Source organism: Aphelocoma coerulescens, chromosome 1 (genome assembly GCF_041296385.1).
Source record: "Aphelocoma coerulescens isolate FSJ_1873_10779 chromosome 1, UR_Acoe_1.0, whole genome shotgun sequence".
Classification (NCBI taxonomy): domain Eukaryota; kingdom Metazoa; phylum Chordata; class Aves; order Passeriformes; family Corvidae; genus Aphelocoma; species Aphelocoma coerulescens.
The window spans coordinates 68972557-68995431 of NC_091013.1; the positions used below are offsets into that span (position 1 = coordinate 68972557).

Sequence of the window (22875 nt, forward strand, 5' to 3'; positions counted from 1 at the left end):
ATGCCTCTTTCGATGTAGCCCTGGATACATTTGGCATTCTGGGCTGGGGGTGCACACTGTGAGGTCATGTCTAGTTTTTTATCCACCAGCAGCCCTAGGTCCTTCTTGGCAGGGGTCTTTCTCAAACCCTCATCCCCCAGTCTGTACTGACACTGGGGGGTTGCCCTGACCCAGGTGCAGCACCTTGCACTTGGCTTTGTTGAACCTCATGAGGTTCCCATGGGGCCACTTCTCGAGCTTTTCCAGGTCCCTCTGGATGGCATCCCATCCTTCAAGTGTACCAACTGCACCACTCAGCTTGATGTCATCTGCAAACTTGCTGAGGGTGCCCTTGATTTCACTCTCTGTCATTTATGAAGGTAGTAAGCAGTACTGGTCCCAGTACTGACCCCCGAGTGACACCACTCATCACTGAGATCTATCTGGACATCAGTAAGACTCTGGACAATGCAGAAAGCTCTGGTTTTGCTTTCAAAATCAGAGCAAATCAAGCAGAGCAAATCAGGTGGTCACCAAGCACCTGGGGTCCCTATCAGGGGATGGAGGCATGAAGTCCTTCCTCAGCTCTTTTGCAGTACATGAGGGAAGATTTCAAAATTTTCCCTTTCAGCATTCTGCAAGCCTGGCCATCAGCTGCACATACATAACAGGAAAATAAAGATTTACTGAATAGTTTGTTGAGTTCAGACAAATCCCATGTGGACACATGCCTTTGCTGGAGCAATTCACCAGAGTAATGAAACCTCAGACCTCACACTTTACACATGGCATTCTCCAACCCACTGAACCCATCTGCAAGTTTGCATTGCAATGGTCAGAGGACACTGAAGATCTGTTTGTTTTAAAACATAGGGCTCTAGTTTACCAAGAAGTAAATACTTAAGCAATCCTGTTGGGGGTGGGGAAGTTTCCCTGACATTGTATTTGTTTATCGCATCTCTGCTTTTCCTGGAAATGTTCTTTGAATGACAAGATGAAAGGCTGTATCCAGCCCTCTAGTAAAGATGCTGCTGTCAGAAGTGCAAACAGAAATCTACAAAAAGGCTCACTTGGGGTATCTGACATTGTTGAACAGATTCCTTTTTATGGTGCTTGATTAGTTCTTTGGAGCAGGACTTTGTTGAATTGGATCAGCTAGAAACAGAAGTCCTTAGGGCAGACATGTGTAAGAACAGAGTGGGACAATACAGCATTGATTGGGAGCACACATTTTGCAGGAAGATGGCTAAAGAAAATTACAGAAACTCTATGTACTCAGTTTGATCCCAGAGCCATGTACAGGTGCTGCCAGGCAGACAAGAGTGTGATCTCTGAATCCAATCCTGGAGAACACGTTTTCAACTTTAGATGAAATATAGTTGTTCAAGATCCATCTCTGCTTGGTAAAGACCTCTGCTGGAATCCTTCAGCTTCCTCTAAAACTTCCAGACATAAGCTTTTACTGAAATGAGAATTGTATGCTGTAGATATCTGGTACACATGCTCTTCTCTGCTTGTTGTCCTTCCCATAGTTGTCTCTTCACTTTTAAAAGATGATTACCTAAACCTTTTCTCTGTGTTCATTCTTGCAGCAAGTATTCACTTGCTGCAAGAGCAAGCTTTATACTATGTCTTGTCAACATTATAAAGCCTTGTATAGAGCAAGGCTTTATACTGTTGTCAAGATTAAAAATAATAATCAAAGAACCAGAACAAGAAAATAATTGCTAGTTGTGGACTTAAATTCCATTAGCTCTGCCCTGTCAGTGTGGGACAACTCTGAGCATAGAAGGACTCAGGAGGCTATTGATGAGCAAAAATGTCAAATTTAGCACATTTACTGCAAATGTGAGGTGGTTTTAAAAGGTTTATTGAAAAAAATATATAAACTGGGACATGAAAATGAAACAAACAGGGACATGACTCTTTCCCCCGCTCTTTACGCATCAAGACCATGACCATGGGACATCTAAACTGCAGCAATTAAGCCTTGTCACAGATCCATGGTTGATGATATATTTCCCTACTCTTATCCTTTCTTTCTCTTTCTTCCTTTCTTTTCCCTTTTACTTGTTCTAAAGTGAGTGATATTTTTGCTTTCATATTGATATATTAGTATATAATAAGAAACAAAATAGCTACATACCTGCTTTCCATTGCAACCAGATTGTTTTAAAACAAACCTTATAGATAGATAGATAGATAGATAGATGTAGATATATATAGATATTTAAAAACACTGATAATTCAGTGTTGTTTCAGTCTAATCCTCCCCAAGGAATCTATTAACCAGAACCTGGGTTACCTTCTCCTTCAGGGGCGGGTTGTAAGTATGGATCTCTCTGCATTTTGTGTGTGTGCTAACAGAGAACCTGTGCTCAACCTTGCTGCCAGCTGGACCTGCAGATGTAGTGCTGCAGCAGCCTCACATATTCAACAATGGCTGTCAGATCTTAAAATCAGGATGAAGGATTTCTTGATCGTGTCTTTCTGGGCACTAGAAGAAGGATCATGGCTGTGACAAACACTGTCTCTCAGTCTGCAGGCAGGACTGCAGTAACCTGGCACACGAGGTTTTGGTGTTCTCCCTTGTCAGCAGGGCAGATGCTGCTCTTCTCCCTGTGTTTCAGTGCAGGTTCTCCAAGAAGGGGGCTCCTGCAATTTAAAAGAGGTCTCAACCTCTTTTGGCTCAACGAATTTGGCTCATAAATTGCTCAAAACAGCATGACAGTGAGCAGCCACTTGCCAGAGTTTTTGTCTCAGGTGTTAGATTGCAAAACCTTAAGAAATACCTTGCGTTTTGGGAGTGGGGAGAAAATTGTCACAACCACCATCCATCATTTATCAGTCTTCTGCAACAACTGTAGGTGTTCAGTCATCCTAATGTGTCTTTATGATCAGATGTTGATACCAGTGCCCCATGTGAGAAGCAGTTCCCATCTCTTCACTGGGACTCGTTCTTCCATGTTACACCACTTCTAACTTGGTCAAATCTCAGCTGAACAATGTCAGAGTTAAAGGAGTTTATTTGCCATCTTATCTGCCAATAAATTGAGAGAGACTTGCAGTCAGGGTATTAGTAAAAACTTGGAGTTTGGCAAAAGAAACCATTTAGGAAAAAAAAAACAAATCAAGAAAACTAATACAAAACAGCCCCAAAACTCTGTTTTCTGAAAGATTGTAAATAAATTGTTATCTCAGGGAGAAATTAATTAAAATTTCTCTTTTCTTCTGTCCAATTCAAGTAGTTCTGGTCACTGAAATTCTTAAGACTGAAATCAACAAAGGAAGGGCTCTCTCTCTCTCTCCTTCCCTCCCCCAATGTTATCAAGAGCAGACCAAAACAACCTTTCAGAAGATTCCTTTGATTTTTAAAACATTGCTTTGCCTTTTAGCAATCTTTCAGCACACTTACAGTCAGGATGATTAACGGCACAATTTGTTTCAGACCTCCTATTGAATTCAAGAACTTAGTCATCAGAAGTTTCGGATTGCACCAGAGAATTGATCAAGAGAGTTGCAGTCAATTTGCTTCCATCACTGAACAGTACTAAATCACACACACAAATCCATCCCAATTTAGAAGAGCACTTACGCTGAATGAAAAGTTTGATTCAATTGCCTCTGCCATCAAGGATAGAAACACACAAAATGATCATTCTAACCACCACAGCTCAGAATTCAAATGGGCTCAATGAACCTGCTTAAGAATAAACTAGGCTGCAAATTATTTGCATGAATTATTGAGAAAATTATTATGAATGGCAATTACACTGGGAAGAATTAGGCTTTGTTCACAGAGAACTCCTGAACAGAAAGAATAGTCATAAGTTCTGTGCTAGAAATTGTTAACCCTACCACAATATAAACAGGTGAAATGAAATAAAATAATTACCAAATAAGTGCAATTAAATTATTTTGAAAACATAATCCGAATTTTATTAGGCCCAGTAATAATTAGTAAAAACAGAAGCATATTACACGTAGGTGTAGTATGCTTATACACATATGTGTAATATGCATATACACGTGTGTATATATATATATATGTATCTCATATACATATAAACAAGACAGGAGGACAGGACATAAATATACATTTTGTTTTGCCTTAGTGAATAAATATAATTTGAAAAGTTCTGTTTTTAAAAAGCCAAAAGAATAAACACACTCATTTTGTTTGTGAATATGATCAAAATGACTATCTTTCGAAGACATCTTGAACAGACTATACTTATTTAATTTGCTTAATCTTTGGGCAATTTATCCTTAATCATCAGGTAATTTTCTGCACTTAACCCAAAGATTTGTTTATTATTTTTCACAATTGCCTTTGTAAGAATTTGAGAGGTCTTTGTAAAGCTAAAAGTTTTCAGCTGCAGAAGTTATTTTATTGGATTTTTTTTCACTCAACTGAAGTCAGTAGAAACTGCTTTGAAATGAAAACATTTCTTCAGGGCAATAAAGCTTCATTTATTGTTTGGAGCAGTGCAGCTCTGACTAACTTTGATCATCTCATAAACAGATGGGGCAAAAATATTGTGCAACAAAAGTACAAGGAGAGAAAACCAGAAGGAGTAAATGGAAATACAGAGCATCTGGTTTCACACATCAGTAGACTTGGCAGGGGAGGGTGAACCTAAGCAATATCTTTTTCCCACCTCTTAATCCCTATTGCTTCCAGCGTAACACAAATCAAGCCTCCTATAATTGTGTCAATGTAAACTCATGGGACAAATGATTTAGGCTACAAATAAAACCTGTCTTTTGGAAATTAATTAATAAAAATATTTAATTAGATTAAATGTACAAACTTAAGTTAGAGAAAAAATTGGCAGAGGCTGAATCCAGGAGAGGTGGGAGGATGGGAAGTCCTGGTGCTGAGCAGCTGCAAGCACAAAGGTTTGCCAGGAGGAGAGTCACTTGGGTGAAGCAGATGCTCAGTGAGCTCATTCTGCTTTGTACTTGCAGAGGCACTTCAGAAAAGCTTGTCAATTCCTCAGGAAAGAAAATGGCCATTAAAGGATTCCCTGAGAGGCTTCAGTCAGACACAAACTAAGGCTCAGTTGTGGTGCAAAGACTGCAGAGGAGAGTCATCAGAGATTATTAATTCCCTGACCTGCAGAGTAGAAGACATGAATGATCTGAGTATGAGCATGAGAATGATCTGAGTATGACCCTCTCATATTCCCTCATTAAGAAATGATACATAGGCTTACACACCACTGGAAGATCACAAATATTGCTATTCCACAGACAGAAGAGCAAATAAAACACTCATTCCTTGACACTTTGGAAGGTTAGTCAGAAGATTTATGACCGCTATTAAGTTTAGAACTGCTAAATAGAATAGTTGCATCATTAGTATGCAAAAAAATTTGCGAAGTGTATTTTCATTGTGGCGCCAGCAATGAAAAAACTTCTTTTTTTTCCTAAAACAAATACAGTGCAGCTGAAGCACTACTATTTATTTCATAGACATGGGGTATGTAAAGATTATTCTAATTCTAGTCTTGTTCTCAGGAGCTGGTTAATAAGATAATATACCATTCCTGGAGCAGAGGAGAATTGATACCTGTCAAAATCTTAGAGGACTGTCTCTCTGTCTCAGTTGATAGAGTCCTTTTTCCAGTGCTAATTTTTCTGTGTTAGTAGGAATGCTACCATTTTTTGACAACTTTTCATTCTGTTTGTACATTTGTTTTTGCTTTTTATTGTTCATTTTTTTTATTTAGATGCTGATGAGAATCTAGGGGAGGAGCAAGGAGCAGTTCATTATAAACAGGCAACTCTCACTTTAAATATAAAAGCCTAAAGAATGATGAGCCAGTGGAAAATTTCCAAAGAAGGAAAGGAAACACAGGTATTTCACCAGCTTCAGGAGATCCAGTGCCTCACAGCTGTCCCTCCAGGATGTTTATTAAAGGGATAGTATTCTGAGAGCTTCCTGGATTTGCCAGCATGTTCCAGTTCTTGGCATTTCCAGAAAATTGAATGAAGCTGATACAGTACTTACTGATCATCAACGTGTCACAACAGCTTTAGAGTGAACTAACTTGTGATCAATACTTTGTCAAGAAAGAACAGAGCAATTACTCTGTCAGAGAAGATATTTCCAGGAGATGTCTGAGAACTGTAAAATCATGTACAGCAAAACATATTTTCAGACAAAAATAAGAAGTATCTAAAAGGACAAGAAGTGGTGAAGTGATGGATGTGCAGACATAGTGTGTACAATGCTGCAGCAAAGAAGATAGGCATTAAGAATCTTGTCCTTTTCAGGTGCAAGATGATGAACTAGCTCTGGATGAGTCATGGCTTTCTCCCCAGCCTGCATTAAAGGTCAATGTACCAGTTTCTGGTGTGTGCTTCAAGCTAGTAAAAGTCACTGTCAGAAAATCAAGCTTCAGCAGTCATCTCAAAGGAAGGCAGATATGATCTGCATGGACTCTGGCACCTGCAGGAATAACCACAGTTAGCAGCTACTCCTGGGTTTAGCAGAGGGAACAGGTCCTGCAGTACTGATAAGGTAACAGTGGCCATGGGGATTGAGACAGGCTGTTGATACTGATCTTCTACTCCTTTTCAAGGTTAGTGCTTTTGCAGGCAAGCAAAAGCTTAGGGAAATGAAACCTTTCTTTCACAGAACAGAATCTTTGCGTATTAGAAAACTATAGGAGCTTTTGCGAGATCACTTTCTGAAACTGCAGAAATTCACAAGTTCTTTGCAAGTCCCTAAAAGGACATGAAGTACCATATTTGAAGCATAGTTGTTGCAATCTACTTTTTTATGCTAGCAGGTAAAAGATACTCAGGCCAGGTACCATTAAAAATTATCTCTTCTGCCTGTAAGCTATCATGCAAAAAGTTGAAGATGATCTTTGTGATGTGGATCCACTGGGCTGAATCCAAAGAATCTGGACTGACAACTAAAGAAAAAAGGAATTAGTACAGTAGTAAGGAAACTCACTCCCTAGGACCCAAAGGACTCCTACAGCTTAGGAAAGCAGCTTTCTCTGTTCCTGCCAAATCACTGAATGCACATTAGTGATACATTCAAGGGCACAGAGATCAACAAGACAGAAATCTTTATGAGCCAGAACTACTATCATGTAGGGACAAATTGTGTGCAAGCCGTCTTTAATGAGGATCTGGAGGAAGAGGGAGGGAATTACATGGTTCAAACTATGCATATTGTGGAGGAGAAAGAGATCAGGACAGGACTGGTGGGGCTAAACATATACATGTGAAAATGTGGATCTCTATGTCTGAATTTGTCATCTAGGTACATCCAGAGTATGATTAATTTGTCATAAAGGACCTATCTAAATCAGACTACATGACACATGTCTTGTAAGTGCCTTTTTCCCTGCTGCCCCAAGGGTAACCAAAGCTGTCAAATTCAGGTATGGATGACTACACTGCAGACATTTAACCAGCCAGGAAGTCCCTTGTTCCTGTCTTAAAGTAACTTATATCTTCATCAAAGGAAAATGTATTATTTGTCTAGTATACTTTGAGAGAGCATACGTTTAACTGTTACTAAGAACTTTCTTTTTCAGTATGCAATATTTAAAGTTTTGGTGCTAATGTTATAGTTTTCTTTAATCACCGAAAGGGAGTACTCTATCATTCTAAGCACAGTTACCAAATTACAATTTGTTCTCTCTGAGAAAGACTTCAGCTCTAAATGTTTAAAAAAATACACCATTACAGTTCGCAAAATAAGATAATGCCAATTCCTGAAACTTTTTTATTTTAAAATATTTTTTCACTATCTGTTAATAACATCCACAGACATTCAGAGAGAGACTTTCTTTCCTGTTCAGACTAGATTTTTTGTTAAGGCACCTGTAATCCCTTCTTCCTTCTTTGCCTGGAATGGGCAACAGTAGATCAATACCAAAATGCTAAAAAATACACAGTAAACCACCATTTTTGTGTACATGATTAAAAGCAAAGGACACCCATTACTTATAAAATACAACAGAAACTTTCCTCTCTTTTTGGCACACTTTGTTGTTGGGAGTTTGCAAGAAACCCAGAGCATTTTTTCTCCTAGTCCATTAACAGGTGTCAAAAAAACCCCCCAGCTCTGTTCTCTGTCTCTCACTTTTCAGCATGGATTTATAGAAAATGTCTTGGAATCTCCTTAAAGGCACAAATGGGGATTGGCTGAGAAATCAGGCTGATAGAGCTAACTACATAAATATACTAAATGTAGGTTTTTTTCTAAGACCTTTGAGGATTGGAGAAAAGGTTTTACAGTGAGAAACTTCACAGAATCAGATTGTTTAGTGTACCACAAGTAGCATGACTGGTGGCTTGTGTACTCCTCATCTCTGTGCCTAAGTACCTTTACAGGTAATAAAATCTGGATACACAAGAAATTTTAAATCTAATGGAGAAAGGCATATTTGGGCAAGTATATAGGCATATTTGGTAGCTGAAGCTATACACATTTCAATGGGAAATTACATGCATATGTAAGACAATTTCCCATTAAAGTGAATAACCAAGATTCTCCACCTCTTAGGGTTTTCAATCTCAGCCTTATTCATTCTTCTGAAAGCTGTGCTTTAGTCAAACAAATAGTCTTCATGCATGAATGACTGCATGAAATGAAATAGCTTGTGAAAATGGTCAGACCTGATGAAGAAAAACTCCTTGTTCTTACATGTAATGAGTGTAGGAAGTTATTTATTTGTGCAAAGTTGTAGTATGTTATTACTGCACAGGAAAGTTAACCTTCACCTTGCACAGCCTCTGGAATCCCATTCAGTCTGTGTAAGTTAGAGACAGTGATTTTCTTCCTTTCTGCTCAAGGAAATTGTATTTGTCCAAGATCAAGCTGATCAATAACTTCAGAATTTCTGTTCCCTTACTGCTTATTATTTATTGAAAAGTGCTTCACAGAACTTTTAAAGGTGCTATCTCCTAGCCCTGGAAGAAAGTCAGGTATCATTATGTCACTTTCTGGTCCAAGAGATGCAGAGATGAGCAGTCACTTGTAACAGGGTGGGGATTGGATTGGAAGTCCCAGATTCAGGTGACTTAAATCCTACTTAGAAACAGAGGTGCTTTTCTGAAGAATTATACCAGACCCCTGTGCCCAACTTTTCTTTGTATGATCCTGGCCCTGCGTTCTGCACAGTACCGTTCCAGAATTTCTTACCTTCATGGTCTTTCTGCTCTCTACTAACAGCAGTGCAGGTAATACAACTCCTTTGGAGTACCCTCCCTTACTATAGGAATTTTCATCTCAAATTAGAGATAAATCTCCAACAAGCTTAATGAACAAGAAGAGATAAGACTAACTGTGCCCACCACAGGAAGGACATATCAGAAGTGGCGGGGGGGGGGAAGAAGAGGGGAAAAAAAAGGAAAAAAGAGCCTTTTTGTCTGAAGAGGCCACCTGCATTTTTTCAGTGCTTACAATCTGCCCCAGCAGGAAACACTTCAGCATGAATCACAGCTGTCAGTCTTTTGGTTGATGCTGCTGTGTCTGCTCCCCTCCATGAGCTGAGGAGGGATTCAGGGATTTGCAAACTACAGAAGAGGACCTGCACAGCAACAATGATGCCAAATGGCCTGGTACTGTAAGTGTTCCATTTCCACAATTCTTGCAGGGTTTGGTAGGAGCAGGGAGTTTTCCCTGTGGTATCAGATTTTGGCCTGTACCTCCAGATGATGGTCAGTAGGTGAAAGCCCATGTGGGTATGCTTGCAGTCAGTTACACCTCCTCCATTCCCTGGGAGTAAAGCCTAAGGGGTGACCTGAAAATGTACCCAAGAATGATCCTGTGAGGACAAAAAAGGATCCCTGTCAATGTCAGGCATTTGGTCAATGTAACAATGTACTGATGTTTTTAAATTCCATTGTCTTTCTTATAAAACATGAAAAGTTGACTAAAAGCCTAAGCAGACTTGATTTTTCGTGATAGGACTGGAACAAGGAAATCATAGACATATAAATAAATAGATGAGTATACTGCCAAAATTTGAAATGTTCTTATTTCTGCAGTATTAACATAAGATTATACAAAGTGTTTGTCTTTTTAAAATAACAGGAGGTATTTTAATATTTCTACCTAAATACAAGTCCTAGGGGCTTTAAAAAGACCAATTGTTATCAGAAGCTTTGGAAGATAATGCTAAATAATGTTGACCAAGAAAAAACCACCTCAGTTAGTTGAAAAATTTGGGCATAAATTAATTTCTTATCTTATCTACATTAATTCTGAACTAAGAGCCAAGTGCTCAAGAAGTTGCAGATTTAATGAGTTACATGGATACCAATCTGAAGCAAAGGGGCGCGTCACCAACGTGATGATCTCAGAAGCCCTTGTGAGTTCCTTCAGCTGATGATGAAGGTGGCTAAAGTGTTTTCCTATATTAAAATACATAACAGGACATGCATCATAAGGGGCTCTTTTACCAATAAACGTGTTACGAACATCATCAAAGACAGCTGCTGTTTTCCACACAAATTTCCACTGCTTGATGGAGTAGGCACAGCTACAGCTCTGAAACTTGCTGGCTCTCAACTCCCTGCAGAAACAGCAATTCTTTTAAAGCTAATGGCACAGAATATAATTAGATATATTTGTGTATCAGAATGAGAACCCTTTCCTTTTTTTTTTCCTTTGTCTTTTTTTCCCTGTATGCTGTGTTTCAGCTTGGAAAAATATATGAAGACAAGCTATAAGCCATAGCATAATTAGTGGATAGTAAACCCTCTAGTGGGTATTCAGCTACTGTGATGCAAATGGTGCTGGTCTAGCAAACTTACATGTTAGTAATAACAAACGTTTCTTGTCAAAGGCTTCTTACAGGAGAGGAAGAAGGTGCAGGTTTACAACCCTGGCTACCTCCAGGTGTGACAAGAGCAGAAAGGCTGGAGCCTCACATTGCAGAACCTGAGATAATATTTAGATGTTTCCTTTCACAATTGTTAGAGGGACAGTAACTCTATCATTACACTTCTTGTCTGTGTACAATATCCTCTGCAGAGAGAAGTATGTTACAGGCTATCACACAATTCCCTTACTGCAGATACTCACATACAGAGATTAATTATGTTGAAAATAAAAAGTCTTCCCAACAAAACAAAGTGATTCACTTGAAAATAGTCTCTTGTTTCTTTTCTTGTTTTACATCAATATCCTAAAATCTGTTTTCTCCTATTTTGTCTGTTTCCTTTTCTTACATGGTCCCATCATCTAATTTGATTTTTCCACAACAGGATAGAATCATAGTATCATAGAATCACAGAATAGTCTGGGTTGGAAGGGACCATCTAGTTCCAGCAAGGAATCTTGCCATGGTTAGGGAATCTTTCACTAAACCCTGAGTTGCCCAGGGTCCCATCCAGCCTGGCCTTGAACACTTTCAGGGATGGGTAGTACAGAACATCTCTGGGCAACCTGTTCCAGTGACTCACCCTTACAGTAAAGAATTTCTTCCTAATATCTAATCTAAAGCCATTTCCATTAAGGCCATCACCTTAAAGCCATTTCCCCTTGTTCAATCACTACTGAAAAGTCCCTCTCCAGTCTTACTTTCACCTCCCTTAGGCACCGGAAAGTTGCTATAATGTCTCCCTAGAGCAGTTTGGTCGGGATCCTTTGCTACCACTTGCTCAATTCTTTCCCCAAAGGCAAAATGGGGAATCATTCCCAGCAGGAATTATTTACACCTTGGCCTGTAAGCCTCTGGGAGGATGTGGTGAGGCTGTTGACATGGAATTATTGCTTCCTACAGACAGTGACTTGGAATCACTGGGTAATGTTATGATACAGTAACTAAGGATTTGCTTGCCCCATTATTTCTCTTATCTGTATTGTGTTTTTCTCCTTTCACTGATGCTTCCTCACTCCCTTTTACTGTCTCTACCCTGTGATAATGCCTGCACCCAGGGTGACTATACAGCAGAAACAAATTATTAGATAATTGGAAAGGCAGGTACTTACATTTGAACTACATGCAAAACCACTCTCTCGGGTGACTTAACATAGAGGTTTTCATAACAGAGGGTCTCCAAGCTAAAAATGTCTGTTTCACTAATAATTCATTTTCAAAACAGATAATTAAGCAGTGAGATATTCCAAAGCAATTATTACTGTTCAATAATGCATGGCACAGTGCAGGCGAATTTTGGTGCTAATTTGTTCCTGATAACCTTTCTGATTCTGCAGCCTCTGCTGAATCATCTTTTGTCTTTGTTTTTGTTCAAAATGCCTTTAAAAATGCAGACTTCAGTGCAACATGTGAATCATTTAAGCCCAAGATGAAAATTAGGTTGTAAAGCACAGAGTACACACATAAGTTTTATGAAAAGTACATGCTTGTGGTTCAGTTCGAAAGCCTGAGGCTGGTTGGTTTTCTTTCCCAGAATGAAACCTAACCCAGCAAGGTTTAATTGGATATCTGTGGGAGGCAGTCCCTGTGCCGAACTTCAGTCTCCCCCTGATTTATTTACATGGGTGCATATATGAATAGAGAAAAGCAGATTGTGATTCCAACCCATTAATGAACTCTTCTGAAAACATAACAGGAAAGTAAAAACATCAAGGGTTTTGTTCTGATTACTCATGTGTAATTTTCTGAAAGCTGTGAAGGAGAAAAGGCAGTGTTGCTAATTGTTAAACGGGATATGATCCAAAAGCCAGAGCCAATAGCCATTGGGAAAGGGTATATATTGGGGGTTTGAGGATGTTTTTTATAATCCAGACAGCTGGGATGCAGGTAGGGCCATTGGTGATGCCATTTCTATATAAAGCTGTCAGTATGAGATGTTTTCCAGTTGTTTCTCTTTGCAAGAATCACATCATTATGTGGCTATTTCTCACCCGTAGGAGACTTGAGGGCTTCAGATCAATACTTCACATAGGTGAATAGTGGATATCAAGGATTAGAGTTTGCAATAATCTAATTCAAAGGTGAAGAAGCAATTGGAAGCAAGTGGCTGCATGGGTTAAAATAACTATATTACATCATTCTTCTAATGTAAAGCATGTATATGCTGAAAGATGGAACAGAAAGAGTTAAGTGCTCATTTCTAGAACTACAGAAAATCAGTTTCATAGGATCAAATGTCACTCTGATTAAAATTATTGTCAAAAGATAGAAGAGAAAAGCCTGGTTTTTAAGCCTGCATGTTAAACATTTTTATTCTGTCCCTGTAACTAGCATTTCAATATAGGCATCACAGTAGGTTAAATCCCTTTGCCAGGCCTTGCAGGCTCTTCAGTGTAAACATCACTGGAGATCAGCCCTGCCCTGCCCCACCATGTGAAGATCATTCGATGTTTTTGCCATGGATGAGTGTCCTGTGATTGTGTCAGGTGCACTGATTCTGACAGCAGGTGCATCTGGAGAGAAAGCAATAAATGTATTTAAGTTCTCATCTTCTCATCTGATTTTCTATAGGACAAAAAAAGCATTTTGGAAATTGAATAATGTCTTCTGCATGATGTGTCATCTTGCAGGTTTCCTGCAACAGGAGAAGTATGTGGAATAAAGGACCTAAAATGGTAAGTGTTAATGTCAACAAAAGGCATTTACCCAAACACCTGGGATTACTCCAAAAAGAGGGGGGAAAACATAATTCTCTCAATGAATGCTATTGATTCCTCATGTAAAAAGAGAACCTTGAGCCAAATTTGTAATTGTTAATGTAAAACATAAATGTCAAACTGATAGAAACTCAGGCTCATTCCACTGAGACTCCAGAGCACTGTGAACACTCAGATGGCAGCTGCAGAAGGGACACAGGCTACCAGTGCTGCTACAGAATGTAATTGAGAGTGAGCATGGCAGGCTCCAGAGCCAAGGGGTGTGATATGCCACTAGGGCTGACGCAGCAGCACTCCTGGATAAATATATTCCTGGAGATCTTACAGATGAACCCTGAGCTGATCCCTTACATTGGCAGTATCCACAAACCCCTTGTATCTCTACCAGGTGTGTAACCACAACAGCTCTGTGGAACTGTAAAGTAAAAAATGTGATAAAAAAAATTTATTTCTTTTTTTTTTTTTTAACAGGGAAATGCAATATTGTGAGAAGCTTTTAACTAGTGTCAGGTTAAAAGCATGTCCTGAAGATGTGCACTTGCAGCTCTGTGGGCTATGGCAATACAGTGCCATGAAAACGATGGCAGCTGTGCCTCTAGACCCTCCAGCACTTCCATTTTAGCATCTGGCCTCAAACATTAAATAAAAACATGGTACAGTAGATGGTTTTTTTTTTCTTTTACTTCCAGTTTATTTATTTTTGTTTCATTAAAATATTATCATATATTTAATGTTATTATATATTTAATACTCTGAATATGCTCTAAACTTGAAGGCTATAGCTTTCATGCTTTTGCATCTTCCTTGTGATAGTAAGTTAAAAATGGTCATGGCCCAGATTTTCAAATGTCTAACTGTAATGATTTCAGTTTCAGCAAGGAGCATAAAAGAATCCAACAAATCTGCTGCAGCAGTGATGCCTCTGTCCAGTATGAGAAACCTAAGTTGTTAGTGAATGCTCCTAAGAGGTTTTGGCCTGTAAAATATATCTTTATTCATCTTACCTCAGTTTATCATACAAATAATTTTGACAAGTATTTTCCAGGTTTCTGGTGGGCTACTACCATAAAATGAAATTAATAGTATCAATTCTACTATCTCTTGCTGGACTATAAATCAATCTGTCTCTAATGTGCTCTGTAGAGTTACCTTGGATACAGAATCTGGCCTGTTGTCCCTGGTGGAAAGTAACATCTTAATTGGAAGGGTTTAGTGGGTACAATTACTTCAAGATCTCCACTGACATTTCATAGGGCATTTCAGTTATTTAATAGTAGTAAACTCATAGCTGGGTCTCTGTGCCACCCTCTGTGCAAGTCCATGTTAAAGAAATTCCAGAGCACAAATGCCTTTCATTTAAAAAATACCTTGTCAGCTAGTCTAGCTGTGAGGTTCATTACCAGAAGTAGGGGGGTTTGGATTTTGCCAGCTTGTGGAGAGGAGATGACAGTAGCTCAAATAAGCAACAAAAACAAACTAGCGAGCGGCAACCTGCAAATGAAGGTGAGTCAGTGTTGTTGTGCTGCATTCATCCACAGCTGCTTATTAGATACTGGCACTTTGTCTTCATGGAAACAAAAGACTTGATTTTAGAGCAGAGGCTGCTGTGCAGCGTGGGAAGGCTGATAAGCGCTGAGGAGGAACTGGTCCTGCCCAGTCCCAGCGAGGGGAGGCTGGGAGACTGCGGGGAGGTCTGGTGTCCCTGGTGCTGGAGCAGAAGGTCTCCCTGCTGCTGGAGCACTGGCCGTGGTCACGGAGGCAGGAGCCCGGCTGCAGAGCTCCCCCGGGCAGCAGCCAGAGAGCAAGGCTGTTTACTTCTCCAACAGATTCCAGTTATCCTTTTTAATTTGCATGCAGAATTAATTACCTGTCCTTCCACACAGATGGCGTCAGAATAAAAATACAGTACTCGGGTCTCATTTAAAACTCCTTTTATACTAAAGCAGTGGCTGGCAAGACCCCATATAACAAACCTTGACAGTCAAATAATATCGCTAAGGCTCCAGTTAGAGAAGCTGAATTGGAAAAATTGATCTTGAAACTGTCCTCCAAAAGCTACATCTCAAGGTTACAGCCAGCCTGTGTATATGGAAGAGAACAGGGGGCACGAAACCCAGCTCCCTGGGGTATGATCGTCTGTCATGCTCATAAACATGCAGAGAAATGGATGAATAAGCCACACTATTTTACATTTAAATATATGAAAACACACTTTTTTGCTTAAGACATTTCACCACATTCTTCATTTCATCAGTTTCTAGTTTCATATTACAGAATAGATCACTGGGGTTTTTTGTTAAAGAGTCCATGATATTTCATTAAAATATTGGCAGTGTGAGGCTCTGACTTTCTTACAAAAATAAATGTATTTTATATAACCTACCAAGTGTACTGACTTTGCTGCTTTTGCCCTTACCACTAACCTTAGCACATAAAGGCTGTAAAGTGTTTGAAGTGTACAGCAGACATTCACTGGCTTCAGAGATGGTCTGCCTTTACTTGAAGAAATCACAGGAGAATCATCCAGACATATTGCCCTTCAACATTAATGGCACCTTCCCTCTTTGTACACTGTAAAAAAATCAATTTGGTCACTTGAGGAATGGGAAGTCATTTCTATTCACTCAAGTTATTTATGGATTTAAATCCCTCATGCCCTAATGGAAGAACATTCCTACCATTATTAGCATTACAGAAACACAGGCACTGGAAGAGAGTACTAGGCACTTTATTCATATCTTTCTTACAATGAAGAAACATGAGTGAACCCTTGATTTGAGTCTTTGTACCTACAAAGGCAGTCGGCTTTGACAAGTGGAGAAGAGACACCTTTTTAATCTCACAACTGACAGCTCTCTCTATTTTTTTTATGAGAAGAAATTTAATCTCTGCTTTTTGTCTAATTATTAATTTTTGCAATTTACCTCTCCTTGGAAAATGCCCAGTTGTGACAACTGTTATCATTAGTTAATTTTTAAAGAGTTCTGAAAATCTTGTCTTCACTGAAGGAGAAAAGTATTTCTTCTAAAACAAACTTTTACATGAACCATACAACAAACACTTGGGAACATTTCAACTAGTCCTACATATTATTAAAGCAATTGTGAGCTTTTCTCTTTTAACCTATTCTTAGAAGCCACCTAATAGAAGCCTGTTCAGTTTTAACATCTTCCAATTCCAGCATATACTGAGGAAGGACAGAAGCCTAAGCTTTAGAATAGCAGATTTAGGCTAAGATACAACGTGGACAAAATAGTTAAAGCATGAAAATCTACAGTGTCTGGGAGAGATATATGAGCCAAGGGAAAGAGATGAGAGAAGGAATTAATTTTCAAATGGCAAAAAAAGAAAAGAGATTAAACGGGGCAGAGATTTACAAGAAATCTGTTCCAAATGGCAGAAACTGTGAAGAAGAAAGCTTTTGCCTTGACAATCGTGAGCTTTTTTTGGTGGGACAGAAAACAAGTCGGTGCAAAGTTAAGAAAGAACCTAGAGAGAGGAAGAGAGAGAAGACAAAAATAGATGACATAACTTGACAAGGGAATATTGAAAAATACAATAAACTTCCTGTGACGGCAAGGAATTATTCACATGCAGCTTTGCAATAACCGCTGGAGTAAGAGATGGAGGGAAGGATAATGATTCAGCATAGAAAGAGTTTAGATGGCTGTGTAAAAGAAAAGTGGCATCACCAACTGCAGGAGAATACGTGACAAAGAGCAGCGTTTTGCCCATCCTGCACACCCACTGAGAAGTTCCAGACACTGAGTATCCCAGATGAGATTCCCATAGGAAACAAGCCATGACTTGATGCCTGAATGACTCCATGTGTACCTGACTTGGAGCAATACTGACAGTTTTAGTCCAGGAGCAGTGTCCAGACCTCAGAGTGCCATTGTAACCACCCCATCTCAAGAATTTGTGTTTCTTAGGAAGAATTATCCTCCTCCCTGTAAAGAGGAAAAGCTGTGGCTGATAACCTTGCAGAGCTCCACAAAGGGATTCCACATCACAAAGGAACACAAGCCACAGGACTTTTTCCTAGATTTAATACTTACATGGCAAATATCTGGGCTGCACATAACTTCTATCTGCTGCCTCTGATCACAGGACTTGCCTCTTAACTCCTTCTAGCTCCCTTGTGGCTCCAGTTCAAAGTTTTTCCAAGCTTTGCCAAGGCAAAGACGGAGAGAGAAAGGCAGGGTGCATACCTCATCAGTACAGACTATTCTCTCTGCTATCACATATTCACACAGTAAAGTGAAAATTAGTCCAAGAATCAATGCTTGATTAATTCTTCCAAGCAGATTAATTCAGCCTCAAGTAAATAACATAATAAGATTTTTTTTTTTCCTCCAGAAAATGAGTGACTGCAATAGCTTATTTTCCGGACTGCTACAGAAGAAAATGTACTTCCATGTTTCAGCTCATTTCACCCATATATCAAAATACAATGACTTTAAAATTACACGAATGCCACCTCATTTCAGTTGTACAGCAGAAAGGGCACAGGTTAAAAAGTACTTTTATACTTCAGATAACTTAAATTTTTCAAACTTTGATTTTTCCTCCTTTGAGGCAAAGGCATCAAATGTAACTCTGAGAACTGGAGAGCCTGTGGCACGACATTGATGATATTAAGGATCTTCTCCGGTGTACATGATTCTGTGATATCTCTCTCATATTCATTAGCTGTGTCTCGACTTCACTGACCTCACCTGAGTTTATGTGATATACCCATATGAGCAAGATGATAGAAAAAAATTTTTCTACTTCATGCAACTATTACTTGCAGCTCTAAAGCCTTTAAAGTGTGCTTCACTTGGCTCAGTAATTAAGAAAATGCATCTGTTTTACTTACCCTTGGATCTGTTATTTCTGAAGATCAAAAGATCTTCTTTGATGATAGAAAGTGTTTGATGGCATTTAATACATTTAAGTAGTATGATTCATAAAACACCAAGCAAAGTTCTTATATCTTAACTAGCTCAGAGTGGGACTTGTATAATATGCACAGACATATCAAACAGTGTCTCTGGCTCATCACTGAAGCAATTTCACCAGAGGGCTGACGGCAGCCTTTCTCACAGTCTGGTCAAATACACTTTCTCTCCTCTACTCAGCCAACTATTTCAGCAAGACCTGTTAGAGGGTACTGTATGAGAGAGAGCTGCCTTCAACCATGTGGGTCAGGCTCGGCCACAGACACAGGCTGTCACTCCACACATAAGCTGTACAAAGCCTCACTGCTCTGGGAAACCAGGGATGACACTGGCAAGCCTGCAGGATTCTGAGCAAGTACAGCCATAGGACAGGCCATTATGGTTTTGCAGATACAGACAAGAGGAAACAGCTTTTACCTATCAATACCACCAGCCATGGGCAAAAACAATGGTGTGGTTGTGGGAGGTTTTTTCACGTCCATGACTATAAGCAGGACATCTTAGACAAAGTAAATCCCAATGCAGAGCTGACATAGCAAGACTGCTGGAGTAAGGTGAGGACTGGAGCTCTCTGTCTGTTCAGAAGAAGGGAAGATAATGGGGCAAGTCACCCTCACACAGGTGAAGCTTCCTTCCCCGATGGGAATACAAGTTTCCCTAGCTAGCCCTAATACCTCTGTAGCCAGCCAGGCATTTGATTATCTTCTGAAGCTGCCAGGTCACAGCTGAAGAAAAGGTGATGGCCTGAGATACAAATTCATTTCAAGTACACAAGGAAACACCGTGAGACAGGAACTTCTCTTGGTTATTCCGTATGAGACATGGACAGGAAGGATGAGGAAAAAGAAAGGTGAATGGCTTTGCAGGTGATCAGTGTCCCTGCATCTTGCTCTCCCTTTTCTAAAGCTCCCACTTCTTTAATGGTGATTAAAGGTTACTCTTTTCTCAACTTTATGATTAAATGTTTTACCTAAGAAATTAATATGCAAACTTGGAACTTACTAAAGCTCATTCCTTGGGGGTATATGTAATTATGCAGATAGGAACAGAACATAACTTACACATTTTGCATTTCTGCAGAAAAACACGGACTGAGAGCCAAATTTTCATTGTTGTTCTAGCAACTGACTACTTTTAAGAATCTGGTCTAAAATATGTACATTTTTCCCCCAAAGCAAAATTTAGAAGTTTCAGTTAAACCAATTTTAATAGAAAATTAAATTATGCTATTTAAAAGATTAACTGCAGGTTGTTCTGTGCACAATATATTTTTTCTAGTTGCCAGTTAACTATTGCACACCCCAAGGAGTGTGTTCACAGGAGATAACACTTCTGTCAGGTCACTGGCAATTGGTTCACGAACCACCTTTGAGGTCTGGGTTATCTCAGCACAGCATGCAATTCAAGGAATCTTACTGCTTAATTCTAATTCATTTTTTACCTAGAGATCATTTTCTTAAGCATTAGGTTTAAATTTGAAAGCCTTACATATAACAAAATAAAAAAACTCAGTCAAGGCAATTCCAAGGTCATGGAACAATAGAATAAGCTGAGCTGGAAGGGAAACTCAAGGACCATTGAATCCAGCTCCTGTCCATGCACAGGACACCCCAAGAGTCACACCATGTGCCCAAAAGCATTGTCCAAATGCTTCTTGAGCTCTGTCAGGCTTGGTGCTGTGACCACTTCCCTGGGGAGCCTGTTCCAGTGCCCAACCACCCTCTGGGTCAAGAGCCTTTTCCTGATATCCAACCTAAACCTCCCAACTCAGCTTCAGGCCGCTCCCTCGGGTCCTGTCACTGGGCACTACAGAGATCAGTACCTGTCCCTCCTCTTCCCCTCACAAGGAAGCTGTAGACTGCAATGGGGTGTCCCCTCAGGATGGTCACAGTATTAAAATACCAGTGAGCCTGAGTTTTGTTCTGTCTACTTCATATACACACCAAAAATTATCTAGAGTCAGAACTAATGTAAAAATGCAAAATTAGGTTAACTTTATATTAGTAACTATGGTTGTTCTGTGCTTCTGAATTAAGACTAATATTCAAAAAGGTGCAGGGAAAAATCTGCAGAAGAAAAACCCAAGCTGAGAGATGTTTATGGGAGAAATAGCTTCTCTAAAATGCTGCCATTTTGGGGCTCTCAGCATCAGAAGTGGCAAAAAATGTCATATAATTAATTTCTTAACATCTTTTAAGTGCTACTTTTGTATCAATAAGTGACATCTTTTGCTCACATTATGGATGTGGGGTGTGGTTTCCATGAACCCTCCTGGATTCAGAGAGTCAGAGGGAAGAGCAACTCTTATCACTGGCAAAATAATAGCCACCAATTCAAGATCTATGAATAGCATCTTACGAGACTAAGCAGGCCCAGAAAGCCAGCTTGCAAAGTCAGGTGAGGAGAGGTCACCTACTGAAACCCACCCTGGCACACTGGAAGAGACGACATTTCTTTCTTTTCCACATAAATGAGGAAGACAGAGAAACTGTTTCTGCAGTCTTCCACTGCCTGCCCAGCAGTTTTAAAGCACAAAGACTTCAGGTACTAAAGCGTATTAATGATCCTAAAAATATAAAGATGAAAAAAAGCAAAACAACCCAAACCTGTAATTAAACCTTTCCTTGAGATAGCACAGTGTTTCTTTGAAGTGTGAAGAACTGCAAAAATCAGTGTCTTGGGCAGGTAGGAGGAAGAACGCTGGTTCCATCAAGGCAGGCAGCAGCACTGATGAGTGTGGTGGGAGGTGTGGGCACAGCTCCACCACACTCCACAGGAGATGGCTGAAGTACTGCCACAGCCTGTGAACAAAAGCTTTTTCCTCCTTAGAACATCACTGACTCAGGACAACATGCTCAAGTATAATTTTTCAGCTCAAGTTTAATTTTCCAAACTAATGAGGATCTGGGGTCTAAACTGCCAAGTCCCCCTCAGCTCTGCTGCAGGTTAGAAATATACTGAGTAACTAAGGGGACAAATATTCTTTTCACTTTCCCTCTCCTCCATCAGATACACAACAGGCAGCAAACCACATGCTCTCACCACTGTAAAATGAACAGAGCAGCCTGGCTCTGTGAAGGCCTATTTTGAGTCAGACTATGCCAGTTCCCCAGGTGCATTGCACTGGGTGATCAATTGTAAATGGTTGTATGAAGCTGAGGTACCCTGATGCCTCACAGAGCTCTTAGAGCACTCCAGAGGCTTGCTTTCTAGCAGAATAATCAAATTAACTTCTCAGAAACTATGAGCAAGGGTGGGCTATGAGAGTAAAGAGAAATGGGTCACTTTAATCAGTGGCAGGTGGCTTTTAATACTTTCAGAAGGCACAGTCACAAAAATAAGGGAGGATCAGAGACAGAAACTGGGGAATCACATCCAGTCTTCAGAGAGGACAGGAGGGAGATAAGAGATCATGCTAGGGAAGAAAGAAAAGAGACATCCAAGTTACCAAAGAGGAAAGATTCTTAGGAATGTGGAGCTCCTCAGTCTTGAGACCTAACCACAATATATCCTAAGGATATCAGTGGAAGACATGAGAAGAGCTGAAGGATAGAAAGCACCCTAAACTAATGACTAAATGATGCTATTTATTCTGTGCCTTGCCACCTTATTCAGCAGAAAAAATTAATGCCTTTTAGGACCACTGCTATTCGTATCCTCTGTTTCACTTTACTATTTTATTTATTGTCTGTAGAAAAATTGTCACGTTGGTTTTTTCCCCCACATCTTTTTCTTGTTTCCCTATTCTGCATATTTTTCTGCAGCAATTACATCATCAGTACTACCTATGATGCTAATGAAAGTGAATGAAAATGTTTCTGGGCTAACTGTGGATGTTTAAGATTAGATGTGGAAATTAAGCTTCCTGTAGCATCAACAGAAAGAAATTGGTGCCTTGAGGGAGTCATTCATCTCCTCTTAAGGTGGGTGTGTGATGCACAGGGGATAACACCTTTTGAAGGTACCTGTCTTCCCCCATGGACTGTAGGGAGTCCAAGCTCAGGAAGCTGGTTTTTGCAAGACATTTGAGTTTTAGATCAAATGGATGAATTCTCCCTTGATACTGCAAAAGCTTTAGTGACTAATAAAAAAAAAATGTGTAAAAAGGCCTGTATATTGTGCCTATATACAGATTTATTATGCATTAGAGGCATATTTGTACAGAAGCTTAGATTTTGGAGGATCTTTAGTCCATATAAAAATCTCAGTAGGTCCAAAGCCCCCTTGACACACCCAGTAGGGAAAAAATATGCAGGGTCCAGAAAGAAAGATCACTGAACATGGCTGAAAAAAACATTTACCAGTTACCCTTGGGAAACTGGCTTGTCAAGACCTTGCTGAAGGGGTCAGTGATCTGTGGAATATTATTGCAGAGGC

At 39.7% G+C, this 22875-nt stretch overlaps 2 long non-coding RNA genes across 2 annotated transcripts; one reads left to right on the forward strand and one right to left on the reverse strand.

Annotated features, from left to right (window-relative positions):
- Positions 1 to 1523: 1523 nt before the first annotated feature.
- On the reverse strand, positions 1524 to 9364 carry LOC138118943 (uncharacterized). Its single transcript, XR_011155338.1, has 3 exons — positions 9155 to 9364; positions 2772 to 3019; positions 1524 to 2634 (listed from the first exon to the last, which is right to left on the reverse strand). It is a non-coding gene; the product is annotated as an uncharacterized lncRNA (long non-coding RNA).
- A 50-nt stretch (positions 9365 to 9414) lies between these two features.
- Positions 9415 to 14208, forward strand: LOC138118938 (uncharacterized). Its single transcript, XR_011155335.1, has 3 exons — positions 9415 to 9578; positions 13410 to 13513; positions 14027 to 14208. It is a non-coding gene; the product is annotated as an uncharacterized lncRNA (long non-coding RNA).
- The last annotated feature ends 8667 nt before the right edge of the window (positions 14209 to 22875 follow it).